General features: G+C 43.6%; 1 protein-coding gene across 1 annotated transcript in view; it reads right to left on the bottom strand.

Annotated features, from left to right (window-relative positions):
- Positions 1-14,577, bottom strand: part of LOC126457029 (Ig-like and fibronectin type-III domain-containing protein 1) — a 1,179,953-nt gene extending 1,165,376 nt beyond the window's left edge. Inside the window, exon 1 of the mRNA XM_050093007.1 lies at positions 14,519-14,577. The gene's annotated coding sequence lies outside the window, so the exon portion shown is untranslated. The remainder of the gene's footprint in view (positions 1-14,518) is intronic.
- Between the last annotated feature and the right edge of the window lie 8,773 nt (positions 14,578-23,350).

Raw genomic sequence — 23,350 nt, 5'->3', positions numbered from 1 at the left:
CGGTTCCCCTTATTCCGCCTCAGTTACACTATGTCGGCGATTGCTGTGCAAATACTTTCTCCACGTACACGTTCACCATAATTACTCTACCACGCAAACATTGGGGCTACACTCGTCTAGTGTGAGACGTTCCCGGGGGGCGTTCACTGGGGGCCGAACTGCACAACAACCCTAGGTTCGGTGTGGAGCAGCGGTGGGGTGAGTGGACTGCTGTGGCCTGTTGTGGGGGCGGTGACGAAGCCTCTCCATCGTTTCTAGGTCCCCAATTCCAAAGAATACAATACAATACAAAGGGTACAGAGATTCAAAAAATGGTTCAAGTGGCTCTGGGCACTATGGGACTTAACACCTGAGGTCATCAGTCCCCTAGAACTTAGTACTAATTAAACCTAACTAACCTAAGGACATCAGGCACATCCATGCCCGAGGCAGGATTCGAACCTGTGACCGTAGCGGTCGCGCGGTTCCAGACTGAAGCGCCTAGAACCGCTCGGCCACTCCGGCCGGCGGAACAGCAATTACTCGTAATGATGTTTATTGCATATCTAGATATCAGTCACTGTGTGGGCGTCTTAAGGTCAGTAAATGCAAATTAAAACATTAATAACATTTGGTATGTACACACTACACAATCCCACCTTTGCTATTCATGTCAAAGGGTTATTTATGTCAGAGGTTTTGAGAGTGAATTTCAACCTCTGGGATGAATAAGCCAGTTGTGACCAAGTGCATGCACAAGTGTTTCTAATGTTTTAACCTGCATTTGCTGCGCTGAAGATGGCCACTCAATGACCGAAATCTACGTATGAAAAAAAAAAAAAAAAAATCAGTGCGACTGATTGCCGTACCTATCATACTTGCTGGGCACAACAATTTCCATATGGAATCAAATCTTAAACCACCACTTAAATGTTTCAGATCTCTTCGGTTTCGTCCGTATTGCAAATTTAACGCCATGATTCACCGTATTTCGCCTGATAATGTTGCTTCTAGTCTCCGGAACTAGTCGTTAAATAAATTATTTACAAGAGTCGCATGTCTTCTTGTATGTTTTACACACACTACATGATTCACTTCGACGCAATGCTGTGCTTCAAAAGTACATTCTCAAAAATATCTTCTTCAGTGGACTTCTCTTGGCCAGGAATAGCCTCTTATCCTGTACTAACGTCCTTTTTATATTCTCCTGAGTCATGTGTTATCTTGTTTCCAAGGCAGCCTCGCCTTTATATAGTCGCGCTACTGGCTGTGACATCACTGGTGCTCCCTTCCAAGCCAAAATTCTTCTAGGAAAATGGCTATAATCACCGCCAGGTGTCACCGGCTATTTTTGCTGAGACGTCCTCCCCCTTACCTGGCGTAAGTGATCAGCGTGTCTGACAGCTATGCAGCGGGCCGGTTTCCTTTCCCGGGCGGGTCGAAGATTTTCTCCGATCGTGGACTAGGTGATGTGTTGCCCTCATCCTCACTTCATCATGACCGATACGCAAGGCGCCCATTGTGACGTCAACTGAAAAGACTTGCAACTCGGCGGTCGAACTTCCCCAGATGGGGATTCCCAGCAATCAGTGCCAGACGGTCATCATCACCTGGTAAGAAGCGCAGGTGAAACAGCACCGAAGAAGGGAGCAAGAAACTTGCGTTTTTTGCCTTTTGTGTGCCAGTGGCGGGAAAGATTAAGAATTTCCTGAGGAGACATAACGGTTCATCAGTGTTCAGTGAAAGTACTATAGCTCATTAGGCCTGCGGAGTAGACCTAGGGCTAAGAAAGCCTGAAGTGTGCAAATACCATATATGTGTGGCTGCTACTACGTCGGCTAAGCAGTTGAGGAAGGCCGGACGAAACACGAGAGGTGCTTCCGCCTAAGCTATCCTGAAAAATCAGTTGTAGCAGACCACGCTTTAGAAAATCGACAACGGATTGTATTCGACGAAACATCTGTGATTATGAGGACGAGGGGTTTTTGCGATAGCGTTATAAAAGATGCTGTAGGAGTAAAGATATCTGATAATACCGTAAATAAGGAAGAAACTATCAATTTGCAGCTCAGCACGGTTTTGGACAGAACCATCGCAGGGTTCGCGGGCAAAACGTTACCATATTTGGCGAGGAAGAGAGCACCAGTGACGTCACAGCTAGCAGTGCGGCTATGTAACTTCGAAGCATGGCGACACGGCAGTCATTTACCACTTGACAGCGGCCAAGGACAGCTTGGTTGAAAGGTCGTAGAAGTCCTAAATTATTTGTTGAACATATTTTAATATATGTCCACACCTGAAGTTTTTACCCTCTCAGCTCCCTCTAGTACCATGGAGTCATTCCTTGATGTCTTAACAAGAGCCACATCACCTTGTCTTTTCTTATGGTCCTACAGTCCTGTTTACCTCATCGTAGTGCATGCTATTTTTCGTTCCTCGGCTTGTCTTTCCATGTGCAACGTGTATGTCAACGTTTACGTATCGGTCTACTCATCGAGCTATTGACATACTACTTGTATTTTTCTACTGCTCAGTGGTTGAACCCTAACACTTGTCACTGGAGATAATGTTAATGTGACGGGACATAGCTTCACATTCGCCAGGCAAGGGAAGGTAAAATGAAAGAAACGATACAGTGAGTCAATGCGAAGGTCACCGGAAGGTTCCTGTACTGTCAGCGTTTTGCTGAACAGCCTTCAGTCCCACTACGGATTCTTCGGATGTGATTAGGACTGTGGGAGGAGGCAGTGGTGGAGGAAGAGAGTTGGAATGATGGTGGAGGGGCTCCGAGGGGTAAGGGGGAGAGATAGCGGAATATCTGAATGACGTCGCGGCAGAGGGGCTTCCTGTGTGACGTAGCACAGAGGTCGTCCGTTGGCAACCATTGTCTCCACAATGGGAAGTCACTAGCCGTTCCTTTCAGAGGCGCCATGTAGTCGCACAATGGCTGACATTTTTCATTTTACAACATTTTTCTCCAAGCGCTGCTATGCTTTCTTTACCCTTGCGTAAAAAAAAAAAAAAAAAAAAAAAAAAAAAAAAAAAAAAAAAAAAAAAAAAAAAAAAAAAGTTTTTCAAGTCCTCATAGCTTCTTCTCCGCGTAGGCTATATGTATGTGTATGTCTTTTACCTTCCACATTTATTACTGTGTCTACACTGCGATTCACTGTCTGTGATATCAGACAGATTAATTTGTTACTTCATTTTAATTTGGTTTCAGAATTTGGCTTTACGGATGTCGCATGAACTGGTTACTTACCCGGACTGAAGTACACACAGTGCATGGTTCATCAATATGGCTACAAGAACGCCCGTCCTGTATTCGTTCACAGCGACACGTTCATGGAGCATTCCAATAGTCAGGCTGAAAATTCTCACTTGTATATTCGAGGCATTGTCCGCAGCTAGAGAGTAAAGTGTCAAGTTGCAATATAACTATGTCATCAAAAGTATCCGGACACCCCCAAAAACATACGTTTTTCATATTACGTGCATTGTGCTGCCACCTACTGCCAGGTACTCCGTATCAGCGACCTCAGTAGTCATTACACATCGTGAGAGAGCAGAACGGGGCGCTCCTCGGAACTCACGGGCTTCGAACGTGGTCAGGAGATTGGGTTCGGTGTCACTTGTGTCACACGTCTGTAAGCGAGATTTCCACACTAATAAACACCCCTGTGTCCACCGTTTCCGATGTGATAGTGAAGTGGAAACATGAAGGGACACGTACAGCACAAAAGCGTACAGACCGACCTCGGCTGTTGACTGACAGAGACAGAAACAGTTAAAGAGGGTCGTAATGTATAATAATCAGACATCTGTCCAGACCATCACACAGGAATTCCAGACTGCATCAAAATCCACGGCAAGTGCTATGACAGTTAGGCGGGAGGTGAGGAAACTTGGATTTCATGGTCGGCTACTCATAAGACACACATCACGCCGGTAAATGTCAAACGACGCCTCAGTTGGTGTAAGGAGCGTGAACTTTGGACGACTGAACAGTGGAAAAATGTTGTGTGGAGTGACGAATCACGGTGTATAAAGTGGCGATCCGATGGCAGGGTGTGGGTATGGCGAATACCCGGCGAACGTCATCTGTCAGAGTGTGTAATGCAAACAGTTAAATTCGGAGGCGGTAGTGTTACGGTGTGGTCGTGTTTTTCCTGGAGGGGCCTTGCACCCCTTGCTGTTTTGCGTGGCACTATCACAGCACAGGCCTACATTGATGTTTTAAGCACCTTCTTGCTTCCCGCTGTTGAAGAGCAGTTCGGGGATGGCGATTGCATCTTTCAACACGATCTAGCACTTGTTGATAATTCACCGTCTGTGGCGGAGTGGTTACACGACAATAACATCCCTGTAACGGACTGACCTGCACAGAGTCCTGATCTGAATCGTATAGAACATCTCTGGGATGTTTTGGAACAGCGACTTTGTGCCAGGCCTCACCGACCAACATCGATACCTCTCCTCCGTGCAGCACTCCGTGAAGAATGGGCTGCCGTTCCCCAAGAAACTTTCCAGCACCTGATTGAACGTATGCCTGCAAGAGTGGAAGCTGTCATCAAGGCTAAGGGTGGGCCAACAGCATACTGAATTCCAGTATTACCGATGGAGGGCGCCAGGAACTTGTAAGTCTTTTCAGCCAGGTGTCTGAATACTTTTGATCACATAGTATAGCAGTTGTTTGTACAACAACGATAATTACGTAGAGAATGAAACCACACGTTGGTAAAATGTCTGAGAAAAGATAACTAAGCAAAGAATTTTGGAAATTACGTCATTTTATTGCAAAACGTCACTCTCTAATAAGAATATTACTATTCTTAGAGGACAGTATTTTGTGAAATTACTGTGCCATTTGAAACTACATAACAATTAGATATTTTCGGGACGAATGAGAAATCTTTTGTCTAGCACCGTTTGCCTCACACGCACATAATGTTTACCATAATACAGACAAAGAAGCGAGAACGTGGAGGAGTTTGCGTGCCTCGAGCAGTAACAGCTCTCGGCGGATTTACGTCCCACTAAGGAGATTATTTTCTTTCGCTTTTGTTCTTTATGACTCAGAGGTTGCTATCTCTGGATAAACAAGGAGAAGATGAACAGCACTCCGCTGTAAAGAAAATGAGCAATCTGTAAGCAGGAAATTAATGCAGCATGTCCTCACAGTGGAGCGCGCAGAAACAAAGACGGAACGGCGTTTACCGGTGCAGAGCGAAACGAGCGTGAATCATTTCCGGCGCATACTCCGCTCAGACCCATTTATTTGTGTCGAATGACAAACTTCGTCCAGACTGGACTTCGCAGCAAATTGAAAGCCTTATGTGGTTCAAGGTAGAAGAAGAAGAAGAAGAGACTCTTGACTTGCACCATTACCAATCTTGTTACGGCCGCAGCGCAGTGAGGTACGGCGAGCGGTGCGAAAATACTTTGAAAAGTTCTTTTTGTAACAGATGAAAGTTCTCCTAGCACTGGCATTGCCAGTATTCAGACAACTATTCCAGCGTCTTATTACGGAAGAAAGAAGATAGGTTACGTCCAAATATACAGTCGACGACGAGGGCATTAGAGACAGACCACAAGCTCGTGATCGGAGAAGAAAAACGGCAGCACTCTTACCAAAGGAAACATCCTGACATTTGCCTTAAACGGTTTACGGAAACCACGGAAAACCGAAATTTGCGTGGTCTGTCAGCGAAATGAACGCCGATCCTTCTGAATACGATTACAATGTGTTAATAATTCATTACTTCCCTCGGTGGCACCTGGAAAGTTGAAATAATATACGCAGCGGTGGTATGTTCAGACATACAGAGAAACAGATATTTACTATCCGTTTCGGCTATGAAATAATTTCCGTAGCAAACTAAATTCGTGGTTTCAAAAGAGTGGGTCTATACTAGTCCCTGTTGCCCCCATCACAGATGTTTGTAGTATGCTTGGCTTATACGATATATTTACTCGTCAGGGAATTCCGTATAGTCTCCACTTACTCCTTTAGCGTCTTCACCAAGCGAGATGGCATTAATTAAATCATATTCAGAAGGCAATGGTTTCGGAAAGACGTCAGGTCATGCTGATATCGATTTCCTTCACTTTCCCTGAATAATTTTGGTCAAATGCCGGGATATTTCTTCGAAATGTCCATTCTTTTTCCTGGTCCGTCATTGTTCGGCTTTGTTCCCGACGATAACAATAGTGACGCTGACGTGATACCATGTTTAAATTTCCCTTCCTACCGTCCTTCTTTCGTTACTGCTAGTGACTTAAGTAATTTACTCATCAGTAGAATTAAAGAATTGCTGGATTTCAGGTCCACCTGTAGACAGAACTATTTATAATACCCAAACTTGTTTCAGCTCCTTCATGTCGTCTATAGTGGGTACTTTTATTCAGTTCTGAAAAATGTTAATATATTTCACGGAATACTTACTCCAACGAAATTACGACTGAAAACAGTTTTTGTCTGACGTTATTGCCGATACTTTCATTTCTTCTATATTTTTGGGTTCTCTAGGCCCTTCTTTATATTGCTACATTAGTTGCTTTTAATTTGTAAATAAATGATGTTACTGTGAGTTTATTTGGCGAGTTAACGTATTCCTTGAAAAACGTGGATCAATGTCTTACACAGAAATCCAATGTATGTGTGTGTGTGTGTGTGTGTGTGTGTGTGTGTGTGTATGTGTGTGTGTGAGTGTGTGTGTATGTATGTGTGTTTGTGCGTGTGAGAGAGAGAGAGAGAGAGAGCGAGAGAGAGATAGGGAGAGAGAGGGAGGGAGGGAGGGAGGGAGAGAGAGAGAGAAAGGGGGAGGGAGGAGGGGAGATAGTGAATTTGTATCAGAACAGACATAAATGTCATGCATATATGAAGAACGCCTGGAAAAGAGATTGGAAAAACACCAGCACAGTAAGAAGACAACGCAAGATCTCTGGTGAACAACATTTCGCAAAGTGAGGAGAGCTTCAAGAGAAGCTCATAAATAATGAACGAAAATTATTGCGGAATGGTCCACGCTTTTGAAAGTTAAGAACGAGAAAACATCAAGTGTTTAACATTATTTCCCCTGTCCAAAGCTGGATACTGACAATCAAAGAGAGATCACATCCATATAGCCACAACATCTGCTCTACATTGCGAATAACAGGTTTAAAGGCAGTTGCAAGCATGTCAGAAGCAATCTAGTCGTGAACCAGTTGGCATCACAACTAACACCGTGCTACGTTTTTAGAAGGACTTGTGAGCAATGAACTAGACGGTAAGTGGGTACTGTATCTGCCGTGTAAACTCTCTAATAGTGACGCAGACTTCTTGAAGAGTCTAAGGTTCTAGCGTCTAGTTCACAACTAAAGTAAACATAGACCAAATGTGGATGTATTCGTTCTAATAGATCGAACACTGAATCGTTCGTCGCGTAGTACGGGCTCTTTAGCCGCCTCTGCTAGTGCCGAAGCCTTCTAGTCGTTCTGGGTCTTGTATTATATTGTATTGCATGGAACTGGGGACCTAGAAACGACGGAGATCCCTCGTTCCCGCCGTAGCCCACAGTGGTACACAAACCAACAACAGGCTACAGCTGTCCATTCACCCCACCGCCGCCCCACACCGAACCCACGGTGATTGTGCGGTTCGGTGCCCAGTGGACCACCCCATCCACCCCATCCACCAGTGGACCACGAGCTGCGGGCAATATGTGTTGTTTTTATACGGATGACTCAGTGGATCAAACGCAGTTAGTCTTGGGATTATCTATTATTTCACCCAAGGAAATAATCTCTTATTGTGAACCGTGTCCACGTTAAACTGTAGGTCCTCCTATAACCGCTCTCGTAAGTCATTCAGAGAAATGTCACATCACTAATAGGGCTGTACAAAGAACTTCCGTATTCAGACGAATCCTGGGGTTCGCGACAAATTCAGCTTCACAACAGGCATTCAGAAAGTAAAGGGTGTCACAAAAAGAATCGTCCGATTTCACAACACACTATTTTTTTACGTGAATGAAGACAAGATCTTGGGCGAATATTGAATTACGCACAGAAACGGAGAGTTTATCATGGCGCCAGTTGTAAGTTGCCTGTTAACGTGTTTGCTTCTAGAAGTCCCCCTACTGCAGTTAACGCGCTTGCTCACTCCTCGTTCGTTATTCATTACTCAATATGCTTCGGGCTTAATGGAAATCACGCAGCAGCAAAGAGTGTTTTGTATTTTCCGTTCCAACAGTTGCAATTCAATAACAACAGCGTAATGTGATTTTCGTCGGGAGTTCGATACTGCTTCAGCTTAAGTGGCTCTCGTGTAGCACTCCAGTGGTCTCCGACGTTGCCAGGCGCCAGGGCATGTGACTTTTTTTTGTTGTGGGTTTCTGGAAGGCTGCGTCTTTGTACCTCCCTTCCCAGCAGTTTTGCATGAACTACGACGCGACATTTCAAATGGCTCTGAGCACTATGGGACTCAACTGCTGAGGTCATTAGTCCCCTAGAACTTAGAACTAGTTAAACCTAACTAACCTAAGGACATCACAAACATCCATGCCCGAGGCAGGATTCGAACCTGCGACCGTAGCGGTCTCGCGGTTCCAGACTGCAGCGCCAGAACCACGCGGCCACTTCGGCCGGCGCGACATTTCAACAACAGAAAACTCCAGACATGATCGCAAAGTTGTGGGGTAAGTTTGGCTATCGCTTGGACGCTTCCGAGCGTGCGGTGGAGAGTAAATGAAAACGCATATCCTAAACGTAATAATAAAAAGTGTCCCAAAGGAAATTTGTGGTAAGTTCTATGGGACCAAACTGCTGAAGTCATAGGTCCCTAGGCTTCCACCGAGCGAGGTGGCGCAGTGGTTAGCACACTGGACTCGCGTTCGGGAGGACGACGGTTCAATCCCGCGTCCGGCCATCCTGATTTAGGTTTTCCGTGATTTCACTAAATCGCTCCAGGCAAATGCCGGGATGGTTCCTCTGAAAGGGCACGGCCGACTTCCTTCCCTGTCCTTCCCTAATCCGATGAGACCGATGGCCTCGCTGTTTGGTCTCTTTCCCCAAAAACCAACCAACCAACCTAGGCTTACACATTACATAACCTAACTTACGCTAGGGACAACACACACACACACACACACACACACACACACACACACACACACACCCATGCCCAAGGGAGGATTCGAACCTCCGAAGGATTCGAACCTCCGACGGGGGAAGCCGCGAGAACCGTGGCACGGTGCAAGGCGCCCTAGACCGCACGGCTACCCCGCCCTCGCGGAAAAGTGTCCCAATTCTGGGTGTGCATGAATGTAACATCGGGTGGTTTTCCTGAAAATAATACTTTGTGGAGCAATGCGTGAGTTAAGAATCATCCCACTTTCATTCATGTAGACGATACAGTTTCCTAAAAATAGATTTTTTTCTGGGAACATCTTGTACATGTAAATATGACGCGCAAGCAACATAAATGTTGGATTGCTGCACGTTGCGTCTCGAGGAGAGAGGGTACTGTAGAAGAACACAAAAAAGTATTGTTTTGATTTTGGCTCTGAGCACTATGGGACTTAACATCTATGGTCATCAGTCCCCTAGAACTTAGAACTACTTAAACCTAACTAACCTAAGGACATCACACAACACCCAGCCATCACGAGGCAGAGAAAATCCCTGACCCCGCCGGGAATCGAACCCGGGAACCCGGGCGTGGGAAGCGAGAACGCTACCGCACGACCACGACATGCGTGCTGTTTTGTTTTGTTTTTAATAGATATGTTGTTGTGTTCTGTTATGAACGTCAAGTGGTATGCTTTAATTGTGTGTACATGTGCAGTTCATTTAACTGTGTTATTTGTAGGCACATACGCGTGTAGGTACCCATCAAATAACGCCACACACACTAAAGTGACAACACAGTTTATCGCGGGCAAATTACACTGTCGTTTTTATGGAAATATTATTTGAAGGTTTAATCACCGCAGTATCAAATATGTAAAGTGCGGTGTGAAGCGCCGTACTAGCTCATATGTTAACAAAATATCTCAGGTTTTTTTTTTACATTGCAATTTCGTTGGAATTAATACTGCTTTAATGCCATAGGTTCGCATAGAGAAATATTATTGTGTGGCATATTTATCACTGATTATTTTGGAGTACGTTGATTCTTGTGAATTTCAGTAGCTGAGACAAAAGATAGCCTTCATGCGGAACCACAAGAATTTAATGAAAACTGTTAATAGTCTTTGCAAATAAATTAAAATTACACTAAAGTGAAACAATATAATTAAAAAAGAGACTTTGTAAGTTATTTCCGCGACTCTGTGCAGTTTAATATTGACAGTATTCAAATGAAACTTTGCGACAGTGCAAATGGCCAGCAATCAATCATAGGCTCGTGCTGTATTGCGCGTTCTGATACTCTGAAAAATATTGTCATTAGACTTCTAACATGTAGAGGTGCTAAAGGTGCGTAAATAAGGGTTGTAAGAGCAAATAAACACATGTATTTAACCAAAATGTAACATGAGTACACTTACAATGTCTCTCACATCCGCATCCATAATCGAGACTAGAGTAAGTAATTACAGAAAATCATTCGAATGTTTCACAGTTATTAATATTTTTAACATAGGCTGAAGAGCGAAAGAAACTGGTACACCTGCCTAATATTGTGTAGGGTCCCCGCAAGCACGCAGAAGTGCCGCAGCACGACGTGACATGGACTCCACTAATGTCTGAAGTAGTACTAGAGGGAACTGACACCATGAATCCTGCAGGACTGTCCATAAATCCTTAAGAGAACCAGGGGGTGGAGATCTCTTCTGAAAAGCACATTGCAAGGCATCCCAGATATTCTCAATAATTTTCATGTCTGAGGAGTTTGGTGACCAGCGGAAGGGTTTAAACTGAGAAGAGTGTTCCTGGAGTCATTCTGTAGCAATTCTGGACGTGTGCGGTGTCGCACTGTCCTGGTGGAATTGCCCAAGTCCCTCGGATTGCACAATAGTCATGAATGGATGCATGAGATCACACAGGATGCTCATATGCGTGTCACCTGTTAGAGTCGTATCTAGACGTATCAGGAGTCCCATATCACTTCAACTGCACACGCCCCACATCATTACAAAGCCTCCACCAGACTGAACAGTCCCCTGCTGACATAAAGGGTCCATGGATTCATGAGGTTGTCTCCATACCCGTACACGTCCATCCACTCGATACAATTTGAAATGAGACTGGTCCGACCAGGCAACATGTTTCCAGTCATCAGCAGTCCAATGTCGGTGTTGAGTGGCCCAGGCGAAGCGTAAAGCTTTGTGTTGTGCTCTCGTCAAGGGTACACGAGTGGTCCTTCGGCTCCAAAATCGCGTATTAATGATGTTTCGTTGAACGGTTCGCACGCTGACACTTGTTGATGGCCCAGCATTGAAGTCTGTAGCAATTTGCGTAAGGGTTGCACTTCTGTCATGTTGAACGATTCTCTTCAGACGTTGTTGGTCCCGTTCTTGTAGGATCCTCTTCCTGCCGCAGCGGTGTCGGTGATTTGATGTTTTACCTGATTCCTGATATTCACGGTACACTCGTGAAATGGTCGTACGGGAAAATCCCCACATCATCGCTACCTCGGAAACGCTGCGTCCCATGACTCGCGCGCCGACTATAACACCACTTTAAAACTCACTTAAATGATGATATCCTGCTATTGTAGCAGCAGTAAGCGACCTGTCAACGGAACCAGACACTTGTTGTGCTACATAGGCTTTACCGACCGCAGCGCCGTGTTCTGTCTGTTTACATCGTATTTGAATAGGCAGGCCTATACCAGCTTCTTTGACGCTTCAGTGTAGAACAAAGAATAAATGAACCTTTTTAGGTGGTTCGAGATTATCGTTGGCATCGATTGATTGGTTTGTCTTCATAGCATGTCTTTGGTGATATGGATCTGGCGTGCGAGGCCAGTGAAACAAGGAGGAGAAGTGATTCTGCACGCGCAGTAAGAGTTGGCGAGCGTAACGGTTAGCGAGTGGGCAGCTTTGGTGAGGCTGCTGGGAGCCGAGGAGCGTGCGTGTGTGAAGGAAGGCGCATGCTCAGACTTACGCCACTTCGGAGGAAGAAGGCGGCACGCCACAGTAGCCATCTTCTGTAGAATGACAGTATTTCGCTTTTGGGTCTCCTGAAACTTATGGTAACTGAAAACGAGGGGACTGGTTTCGGTTTCACCCGATGAACGATCTTGTTCTAGAAGCTCGTACAATTGCGTTGTGAAGTCGATTTTTAAGAGGGGGAGAAATATGGACAGCGCCGATAACGAATAAGTTGATTTGAAACTTCCTGAGAGATTAAAACTGTGTGCCGGACTGAGACTCGAACTCGGGACCTTTGCCTTTGGCGGGCAAGTGCTCTACCAACTGAGCTACCCAAGCACGACTCACGCCCCGTCCTCACAGCTTTACTTCTGCCAGTACCTCGTCTCCTACCTTCCAAACTTTAGAGAAGCTCTCCTGCGAACCTTGCAGAACTAACACTCCTGAAAGAAAGGATATTGCGGAGATATGGCTTAGCCACAGCCTGGGGGATGTTTCCAGAATGAGATTTTCACTCTGCAGCGGAGTTTGCGCTGATATGAAACTTCCTGGGAGATTAAAACTGTGTGCCGGACCGAAACTCGAACTCGGGACCTTTGCCTTTCGCGGGCAAGTGCTCTACCAATTGAGCTACCCTAACACGACTCACGCCCCGTCCTCACAGCTTTACTTCTGCCAGTACCTCGTCTCCTACCTTCCAAACTTGGGTAGCTCAGTTGGTAGAGCACTTGCCCGCGAAAGGCAAAGGTCCCGAGTTCGAGTCTCGGTCCGGCACACAATTTAAATCTGCCAGGAAGTTTCATATCAGCGCACACTCCGCCTCAGAGTGAAAATCTCATTCTGGAAGTTGATTCGGTTTGTTGGAAATAAGGCACGAACAGTAACCTGCTGTAGTGGTCGAGAAGGACCTGTTGTGCTGGTAGTCTGGCCTGAGAGGTGTGGTACGAGCAGTCAAAGGCACGACCGGTCCAGGGGGTAGGTAGATGTTTTGTAATTTTAATTACGGTTAGTCCGTACATAGTACTTTCATAGAATGCTGTCTTCTTTGTTATTGTACAGTTATATAATACACTGGAATTTTCCTTGTTTGAGGACTGTGTGTACCTACACAGTGTAGTAATTACCGGAAATATTGGAGAGCTCTAAGGTTAATATGTTGGAAACTGTTCTTAGGAAACCGAATTTTATATATATATATTTTTCTTTAGGTTAACTAATGGTGAATAATAGCGTGAGAACTTAAGCTGACCATTTTCTGCGTAAGCTTTGGTTAAATTATTTGCTATCGAGTGTTCTCGTAAATGCTTTTGGTAGGCTGATTTAACTTGTGGAAATTTAATGGCAAGTGTGCTCTGGAATTGTTAGTTTGTAGATTATTATAAAAGAACTGTGTTCTGGTCTTTTTGTAATTTCAACTTAAGGTATTCAAAAGCAACTTTTTTGAATGGAGGTTGTTTTAAAACATGTTTCAGTATTTTTGTTTAAATTTTTTGGGGTATTGTCTTTGCATAAGCTATTGTATGTGTATGTTAAAGAAACAAAGCAATAGAATTTCGGTCTAAACTGGAACCGATCAAATAATTGTTGGATTGCTATAAACGAACAGACTAACACTTGCCGTTAGCAAAAGAAGTGAAATGGTAGGGCACGCTTTTGAATGTTCAGCCAGTGCATAAGAAAGGTCGTTGGGCTACTGAAAATTAATAATTTTTTTAAAATAAGGAGTGTTCGACTTTCAGTGCACAACGAGTCCGCTCCACTTCCCCACTAAATCCCAGTCTCTGCTTTTCAGTAATAGACATAATAAATCGATATTGTTTTTAAATGCAATTACGTTGAATGATAAATGTTCTTCTCTGTGCATTTTGAAGCTCGCCTCTCAGGAATCAGAAAAGTCTTAATTCATTGCACTGTTCGTAATTCCATATGAATAAATATTGTTCTCCCCAGGGCTACCAGTACACCACTCTGCTCTGTATCGTGAAACTGAGGGGCGTATCGTGTAATACGAGAGCAACGGGGTGCACCCGAGAGTATATAAAAACCTGTCGCAGCTAGCGGTGCTGCACGTGGCTTCGTTTGGGTGCGTCGTACCAGTCAGATATCTCCTTCGCGTCTGCGCCTGCCAACGGCATTCCTGACGTCGCAGCGAGCCTGAAGGTTGATTGGTGCGTAACAACAGACTGGCTGGGACGTGATTCGCATGGGAGCGGCGGGCCGCCTGGGATGGGGTTGGGACAGGCAGGAGTGGAGTGGATGGGCGAACGCTGCTGGACTGGGCTGAGCCGCGGCGGCGGCGGCTTGCATAACCGCGTCACGCTCGCGCACTAAGTAATCCAATTTGGACCGTGGTAGGGGAGCGGGGGTGGTGGGGCAGGGGGCGGGGGTGCGACGCGGTGCGGTCGTCATTTATCCAGATTAGGGCCCGGTGATTCGAAGAACTTAATGCGGGGAGCACTTACCTTATAAAGCTGACGACTTCCTCTGCTGCGGCGGGGAGTCCTCTGGAACGCGTCGCGGTCTGAAACAAAACCGTGAGTCACTCACTGTTTGTGATGTACTCTAGGCAAGGGTAAGATGGTAGCCACAACAACAAAATCAGGTAGTTCAGCAGACGACATCGGGATTTAAGGAAAAGGCTACCCATTAAAACTACAACGTCATGAAGAAGGTGTGCAGCAGAACTGTGGTAGCGTGAAGTGTACTACACGCTTAGAAGTGCAAATGATTAGCATTTCAGCCCAACCACACAGATTAAGTAGAACTCACGTCAGCTTCATCTCCTAAGTACGAGGGCTGTCCAAACAGTTCACTAAAAAAATGTGTTGCTGTTGTTGTTATGGTCTTCAGTCCAGAGACTGGTTTGATGCAGCTCTCCATGCTACTCTATCCTGTGCAAGCTTCTTCATCTCCCAGTACCTACTGCAGCCTACATCCTTCTGAATCTGCTTAGTGCATTCATCTCTTGGTCTCCCTCTACGATTTTTACCCTCCACGCTGGCCTCCAGTACTAAATTGGTGATCCCTTGATGCCTCAGAACATGTCCTACCAACCGATCCCTTCTTCTTGTCAAGTTGTGCCACAAACTCCTCTTCTCGCCAATCCTATTCAACACCTCCTCATTAGTTATGTGATCTACCCATCTAATCTTCAGCATTCTTCTATAGCACCACATTTCGAAAGCTTCTATTCTCTTCTTGTCTGAACTATTTATCATCCATGTTTCACTTCCATACATGGCTACACTCCATACAAATACTTTCAGAAACGACTTCCTGACACTTAAATCTATACTCGATGTTAACAAATTTCTCTTCTTCAGTAACGCTTTCCTTTCCATTGCCAGTCTACATTTCGTATCCTCTTTACTTCGACCATCATCAGTTATTTTGCTCCCCAAATAGCAAAACGCCTTTACTACTTTAAGTGTCTCATTTCCTAATCTAATTCCCTCAGCATCACCCGACTTAATTCGACTACATTCCATTATCCTTGGTTTGCTTTTGTTGATGTTCATCTTATACCCTCCTTTCAAGACACTGTCCATTCCGTTCAACTGCTCTTCCAAGTCCTTTGCTGTCTCTGACAGAATTACAATGTGTAAAAATCAAATTTTATTACACAGGATGTTTCACAATTCCTGTTACACAATTATACAGGCTGTAGAGGGGACTCGATAGATGACGTTTCACATAGGAACCCATGTCCGAAAAGGTCATTCAACGACGTTACAGAGCGTCAAAGTCATAGGCGTCGGCACCTTTTAATGTATCTATGAATGGGGTGATTCCACGATGATGTTACAGACTTTCTAGGATGATGGAGACCGATAAATGTCTCAACTGGAGGTAAGAGTCTCTGTACCAGAATCGAACATGTAGGAGGTTTTGTAACATGACAAGAACTATGCCCCTTACGTGAAGTCATTAAAGATCACCAAACTCACGTTGACTGAACAGTAGGTCTGAAGAAAAATGACTGACAAGGCACAATGCATCTTGTAGAGGGTATAGTATGGACATATTAGAATAATTAATGTTGGGTGATGGGTTTAAAGGAATTTACGTGACGTGAAAACTTTGTGGAAACGCGTCGATTTACTGGAGGCTAGTTTATCCCAGTGAAGAAGTATTCAGAGTTGACCACAGCCGGGTGGTGGCATGCGGCTGGGGAGCGGCGAAGGGAAGCGACAATAGGCAGCTTAGGGCAGCTCAAATTCTGAGAAAGAGGTAACGGGACGTGGCCTCCAGCTGCCTTAAGATGAGTGACAGTGAGGCGGTGGTTGAACCCATGCTGGTGTACTGGGAAGCAGATGGAGAACTTGTATGCCTGTTGATAAATGTCCATTGTCCCGTTTTCAGTGAAACATGCAAGAAAGCCGTGCAAAGCTATGGTGGAACGGTCAATAGAGGCCAAAATATGAATGGTCGTGACTATAGCAACTTCACGCTGAATTAACGGCCCACAGAGTCTGAAGTAAATCAGGTGAAGAGCGACAGAATGAAATACTCTGGCCTCCGATGTGAACGTAGGACCAAGGAATTTGAAGTACTGTCCTGGGAGTCAGAATTTCGGAAAAATTTGTGTTTTAACCAGACGCTAACCTTGATGGGTGGCCTGGGAGGAGCTAAATAGCAGAAGTTGAGAGGAAGGGAATTGGTTCACTTCCCAGAGCAGGCAGTAGTCGGCGCTGGGAAGCGACGCATAATTAACATGACTGGCGCTGCAATTGGCGTAAGTGTTTTTGCTGGAGGCGAAACCGAGGCGAAGAGTGGACTGGCAGAATTCTCTGTAGAGGACTTCCGTTCCTAGCTTGCCTAGAGTGCGGACGTGGCGTTCTTTACTCAGCTTGCCTGAGAGGGAGTGAGCATCTCTGCAGTTTATGATTTAGCAAACGAAACGATTGAGCTTGGTGACAGAAAGTTTTCGTTTAGCTATTTACTGAACAAGATAGCTAGGAGTAAATAGATGAGCACAGCCTTGCAGCACCACGAGGTTGGCCAACGTCCACACAACTATACCGCCATGCAACGCTGAATTCGGTGATACTGCGCCCGCTCTGACTTGAATTAGGCCACTGATTAATTTGTTGGATCATGGCCACTGATTAATTTGTTGGATCACGCCGGCAAAGTTTCCACGAGGGTTTCATGGGCCGTGTATTGTAGAATTCTTCTCGCACTTTGCATTACGCCTGGGTCAGTCGATAGGAATTAATTTTGATTAATTGCGTTTTACTCCACGTAAACGCAATTTATTCCCACTGCCTGTTGGAAGAGTCATGTAATGTGATGACTGAAGGTCGTGAGTCAAAATAAATTTGTGCTAATCGACTGCATCTGTTTTCAATCAAAAGTTGAAATCCCAAGTCACTTTCTTAATTAAATTTATGCTCAAAAGTTGCATCTGGTGTTCAATAGCTGAATATAACATCATTGTGCATCCCTTTTTAATTAAAAGGAATAAATTCTGAATCAATTAATGTCAACACTGCCACCGCAGTTCAGTCAGGAGTCACAGGGCCTTATTACTTTCTTTGCATTATCCGATATTGCGGCAGTTTTGCACTCTCTGTTGATCTGTTAGTCAATTAGCTGGGGTGAACACACGCCAAAACCAGATAAGTGACGGGTGGGGTGTTACAGTTTCAAGTGAAAATCATTCTGATACCTCTGATAGTGGAATACATGTACTGGTAGTGTTCTTGCTAAGAATGTAGGTTATGCAACTTTCAGAGGTAGTAGTACAGACGGTGACTAAAATAAGTCTAATAAACTTGGATTCTAAAACACATACCTGTGGAGCTATAAGCACTTGTTCATCTTGTCTAGTGTGAAATACATCTCCCTTACTGAACAAGTGCTCACAGCTCTTAAAGTATGAATTTTAGTGCCAATATTTACTAATTTTTTTCATATTTTTGTCCATACTACCACCTCTGAATGTTGTCTACCCTCCCATCTTAAGCAGCAACAGTACCAGTACATGCATTCCACTGTCAGAGGTATCACAACGCTTTTCGCTTGTAACTTTCGACTCGTTCGTTTCCGGTACAGCGACCTTACCTCAAATTGATACAGTTATCCTTCTCCATCATCCTTTGAAGTCTGTAACATCACTACGGAATCATCCTGCGTATACATACATTTACACGCGCCGGCGCCTATAACTCTGACGCTCTTTACCGTCCTTGGATGACGTAGGTTCCTATGTGAAACTTGATGTACTAAGTCCGCTCTACAACAGCTATAAGTGCGTAACGTGAATTCTGAAACAACCTTTATACCTTTTAAAGTACGCATAATTTTCTACGTAATACCGTGACACAAGTTTTTCAGTATCGCCTCTGTATGAATCTGCCGCCAGTGACTGCAATCACTGCTTTATACTGGCATGCAGTTCAGCGTCATTATCAAAGCGTTGTGTAGCAACCCATGTCTTCATAGTTGGGAAGAGGTGCTGGTTGCTCGACGCCCATTCCGGGCTGCATGATAGATGGTCAAACACCTCCCTTCCAAAGACCGTAGGAGCTCTCAGGTACGATTGGCCATTTGTGGACATGCGTTGTCATAAAAAAACAAAACTCATGCGCAGAGCTTTCCCGGCGTTTGTTTCGTATCTCCTGCTTTAACTTTGCCATTGCCGTAATCGTGAATCGACGATTTTCACTATTACTGTCGCTGATTTCCATCACCAATTCGTCAGTCACAAGGCTGGGCCTTCCACTGTAGTCGTCATCGTGAACATCAATGTGGCCATTTTTAAAATGTATACACCATTGTTTGACTCGGCTTTCACGCATTATTCCTTTTCTGTACACATCACAAAGGTCGCGATAAATTTCTACTGGTTTGCAGAATTTAGCCAACAGAAACACGATCACGGAGCGCCTCACAAGTGGCGGGATTTTCTACTGCAGCGCACATTTTGACACGTCACAAAAATCGAAGTAGCAGAGACACACCCCACACGCTACCGCCGCTGACTGCATACTGAGTGTAGAAATGTTACGGCACCAAGATGGCGGCTGTAGCGCCGCCCACCGTAGCGTAGACCACGACGTCTGTTACCTTCTTGATAGCCCTAGTATAAAAGGAAATGTTCTGACCAAGAAATATTTGCGTGTGCCAAGTACTCGGCCGTACAGGCAGTATTATACCAAGAATTGGTTACGAGGAGCAACCCTCTCCCTACAAGAGTAATTTCTTTACTTCACCTGCTCGATATATATATTATTTGCTTGCTAACTATTTCAAAGACGACGGCCCCTGCTTTGATCTGCAATCAGTGTGGATCCTGTCCTCCCCTGGAACCAGCCCGATTTGAAAACTGGGACGTCTGTGTGCGTTTTTACTTTGCATTAAGAAATTATCTTTGTAAATGACGCCGTTGTCCAGCTGTCAATTGTAATATTCCGTGGATGCCAGTCTCCACTGGAGCCGGCCCAGTTCGAACTCATGGTCGTCATTTTTTGTTTTTTAAATTTATATAACGAACGTATCTTCACACTCTTATCATCGGAATATTGTGAAAATTGCAGTATGTCAACTTGATACTGCGGTAACTGCTGCTGGCTTTCTGGTTTTCATCTTTTAGTGTTATTAATTTACATTGAAAACTTATGTTTGCACACCGAACTCTTTTAATTGTCCTACAGTGGCCATTGCAGTTATGTTAATATGGTACTTTTGAAAATATTGCTATATGATCTTTGCTGCCCGAAGCTAAAAATGAAAACAAGTCTTGAGTGACTGACTGACTAACTCATCATCTCAGCCCAAACCGCTAAGAATAAAACTTGAAATTTGAAGAGGATGTAGATTGCATACAGTAGTCATCGTTTAGTAAGGCACTGCTCGAAATTCCTTCTCTAAGAGGGTGAAATATTAAATGAAAAAGTTTTTGAAAATATGATTGTCTTAAGACAGTGTTGAAGCAAAACTACGAATTTTGGTATCTGGTTTCTCGTACGAAAAAAGAAAAGTACAAGCTTCACAATTTTTGCAAATTTTACCACTCAGGGGGTAAAAGAGTGGGTGAAAGTTTATTCTGAAAATAAATCATGTTTAAAGTACAAACTCAATTTTAAAGTTACATCTATGAAACTGCTATTTGACTTCTCGGCTAGAAATAAAGTTCTACGTTTTTCAATGTTTTTTTTGAAATTCAACGCTTAAGGGGGTGAAACAATGTAGTAAACTTTTTGTGAAAATATTTCTTTAGGGGAAAGCGTTTTTAAAGCTAAACCTAAGAAAATTTGTATTTGCCTTCTCGGTCACAAATAAAAAAATACGTGTTACTGTGTTTTCGGAAATTCAGCCCTCAAGGGGTTCAAATAGGGTAGGAAATTTGTTATCGAAATATTTCTTTACCAAAGAGTTTTTGTAACTAAACCTCTGACAATTTGTATTTTGCTTCTAGGTTAGAAATAAAAAAAATCGTGTTGGTGCGTTTTTGGAAATTCAGCCTCTAATTGGGTGAAATAAGACAACGTTTTTGTGGAAATATTTCATTTTGAGCATTTTTGAAGTTGAATACATTAAAATTAGTATGCAGCGAACTAAATCAAAGAAAGCTATTTAACAGTCAACATGACAAATCTGCTTTGTTAGACTTGCATAGAAAAAGAAACAAATCTTTAATACATTAAGTTTTCAGTAGGCTTAATATAAGTTTATAAAATTATTTTCGTTACAGTTTCTAGGTAAATTAATCATTACTGATGACAAAATAGATACCACGTTAAAATACGATTCCAAATACATTAAAATCTGTTTGAGATGAGAGAATTGAATACTTGGTGTATGACTGGTGCTAATAACTGTAGGACCAGTTATCCGATCTGTCTCTTTCTTTTTTTTTTTAATTCACTGTATGAAATTAAATTAAACTCGTTGGAACACTTTAATTGTGCAAAGACTGGCAGCCATGTAAAAGGTCACTAACCCTTTTATAGGGGATACATTTACACATGAGAAATGGGTATAAAAACATACAAAATCAATTAAGGAAAAACTAAAAATATTCTGAGCAGACTATACAGTCCACGTGAGAGAAGCAGCAGACGCTAAGCCAGTTCTGTATAGGTGGAAATAATTACGCAGCGGCTTCCCATTCACAAATCGGATTTGAGTGTTGTTTGTTTGTGAGAAGGCCCTGTTATACCTCATGAGAGAGGAGTAGAGTTCCGCTCTGCCAAAACTACAGCTCTGTAGGTTTGGTACAGCAGACAGATGACGTAAGAAATTATAGGTTTACCTGCAGTATTGGTTGCATTGGTAGGGAAGGAAATATAAAAGAATGTGCGAGGAAGAAAGTGGGAGCTGACGATTTCTCTTCGTTTTTCGTTTGTTTGTTTTGCACTTAACTAGAACCACACATCGTTCAGTGTTTGTCCAGTGTGTGATTTTTAACCTTGCGAAATATTATTTGCATTTAAATGAAACAACAAGTTTACTGTTACCAGTCACCGTTTTATTTATTTCCACGACGCGTTTCAAAGGGCGGATTTACAATAGTTAGTATGACATTTGCGTGTGTGTTGTGTTATAATTTTTTGAAGGAACTTGTGGCACTGCCTAGTGGAGACACAAGACACTATTTCAGAACATGGTTTTGGATTTCTTGTGACAAAAAATTAAACTGATATCTGATGGTAAACATAAAATAAGTAAAATAGAGTACCTCCAGTGGCCACAGGTTCCTCTCGCTGTCATAACACATCACATGTATACTGTCAGATTTGTAAACAAATATGGCGTCTGGAATCTGCAGGGTGCAAGGTTAGTATAGCAGAACAGAAGACATAATCGCAAAGTACTGAGAATACACATCGTAATACCATTATTACAGAATAATTATTTAAAGGATTTGGAGGTGTTTGGTTTGAGGTGTCGAATATATGTGTGTGTACTTCGGGTGGCATATAAATCCGATTTTGACAACTTAAAACAGCTTAACCTTCGTACTCGTTTATATAGGTGAAATGTTAATTGGCTTAAACTTCATACTTGTTAATAACAATCAGGTGAAATGTTACAGACTTTAAGTACAATAATCATATTGACTACAACAGTAAAATTATACATAGGTGACAATATCTGATTGGGATTAGTAGACAGATGTGAGAGGCTGGAGGCAGAAGGAGAAGAAGAGAGAGAGAAAGTGAGAGAGAGAGAGAGAGAGAGAGAGAGAGAGAGAGAGAGAGTGAGAGAGAGAGAGAGAGAGGGTGGAAAGAGTGATGGTATGAGAGCAAACTTTACATGGCAAGGGGTCATAAGATTACATGTTACATATATTAGCTGCCTAAAGGTTGGGATGATACATTGGTTAATGCTTTAAAATATGCAGATAGATATACAATTTGTGCCAGCAGTTGTGTGTGTGTTGTGTCACGATTTTTTGCAGGAACTTGTGGCCCTGCCTAGTGGAGAAACAAGACAGTATTTCAGAACGTGGTTTTGGATTTCTCCTGACAAAAAATTAAACGGATATCTAATGGTAAACATAAAATAAGTAAAATAGAGTACCCACAGGTTCCTTTCGCTCTCTACTGCACGTGGGCTCTAAAATGCATACCTTAAGGACTATGAGCACGTGTTCATCTTCGCTGCTTTGAAACACATCTTTTCTACTGAACAAGTGCCCATAGCTCTTAACGTGTGCGATTTAGAGCCCGTGTTTACTAGGCAATTTCTTTTTGTTTTGGTGCATGCTACCTCCTCTTAAAATATGGAGAGCAAAGAACTTACAGTAGAAGAGATTTGTTTCAAAGTATCAAAGATCAAGGAGTGCTCATAGCTCATAACGTACGTATTTTAGAGCCAATGTTGATTGTTTTACTTCGAATGATCATCATATTCCTGAATACTGACGCTTTCTCTTGGGCACGCTGTGTAGAGAACAAGAATGGTCCTGGGGCGCTTCTGACGATACGCATGTGTCTGATGAACACTCACCATCCAGGTTGAAATGGTTCAAATGGCTCTGAGCACTATGGGACTCAACATCTGTGGTCATAAGTCCCCTAGAACTTAGAACTACTTAAACCTAACTAACCTAAGGACATCACACACATCCATGCCCGAGGCAGGATTCGAACCTGCGACCGTAGCGGTCACGCGGTTCCAGACTGAAGCGCCTTTAACCGCACGGCCACACCGGCCGGCCACCATCCAGGACTACGTAATGGGTTCTATTACTTAAGAAGTCTTCGATTCACTCACATACCTGAGAAATTCTTCCTAATGCTGCCACTTAGTTAACAGTCCAGAGCGTGGCAATCTGTCAAATG

This window comes from Schistocerca serialis, chromosome 2, assembly GCF_023864345.2.
Source record: "Schistocerca serialis cubense isolate TAMUIC-IGC-003099 chromosome 2, iqSchSeri2.2, whole genome shotgun sequence".
In the NCBI taxonomy this organism is placed as follows: Eukaryota; Metazoa; Arthropoda; class Insecta; order Orthoptera; family Acrididae; genus Schistocerca; species Schistocerca serialis.
This window is presented reverse-complemented; position numbering and strand designations above follow the sequence as displayed.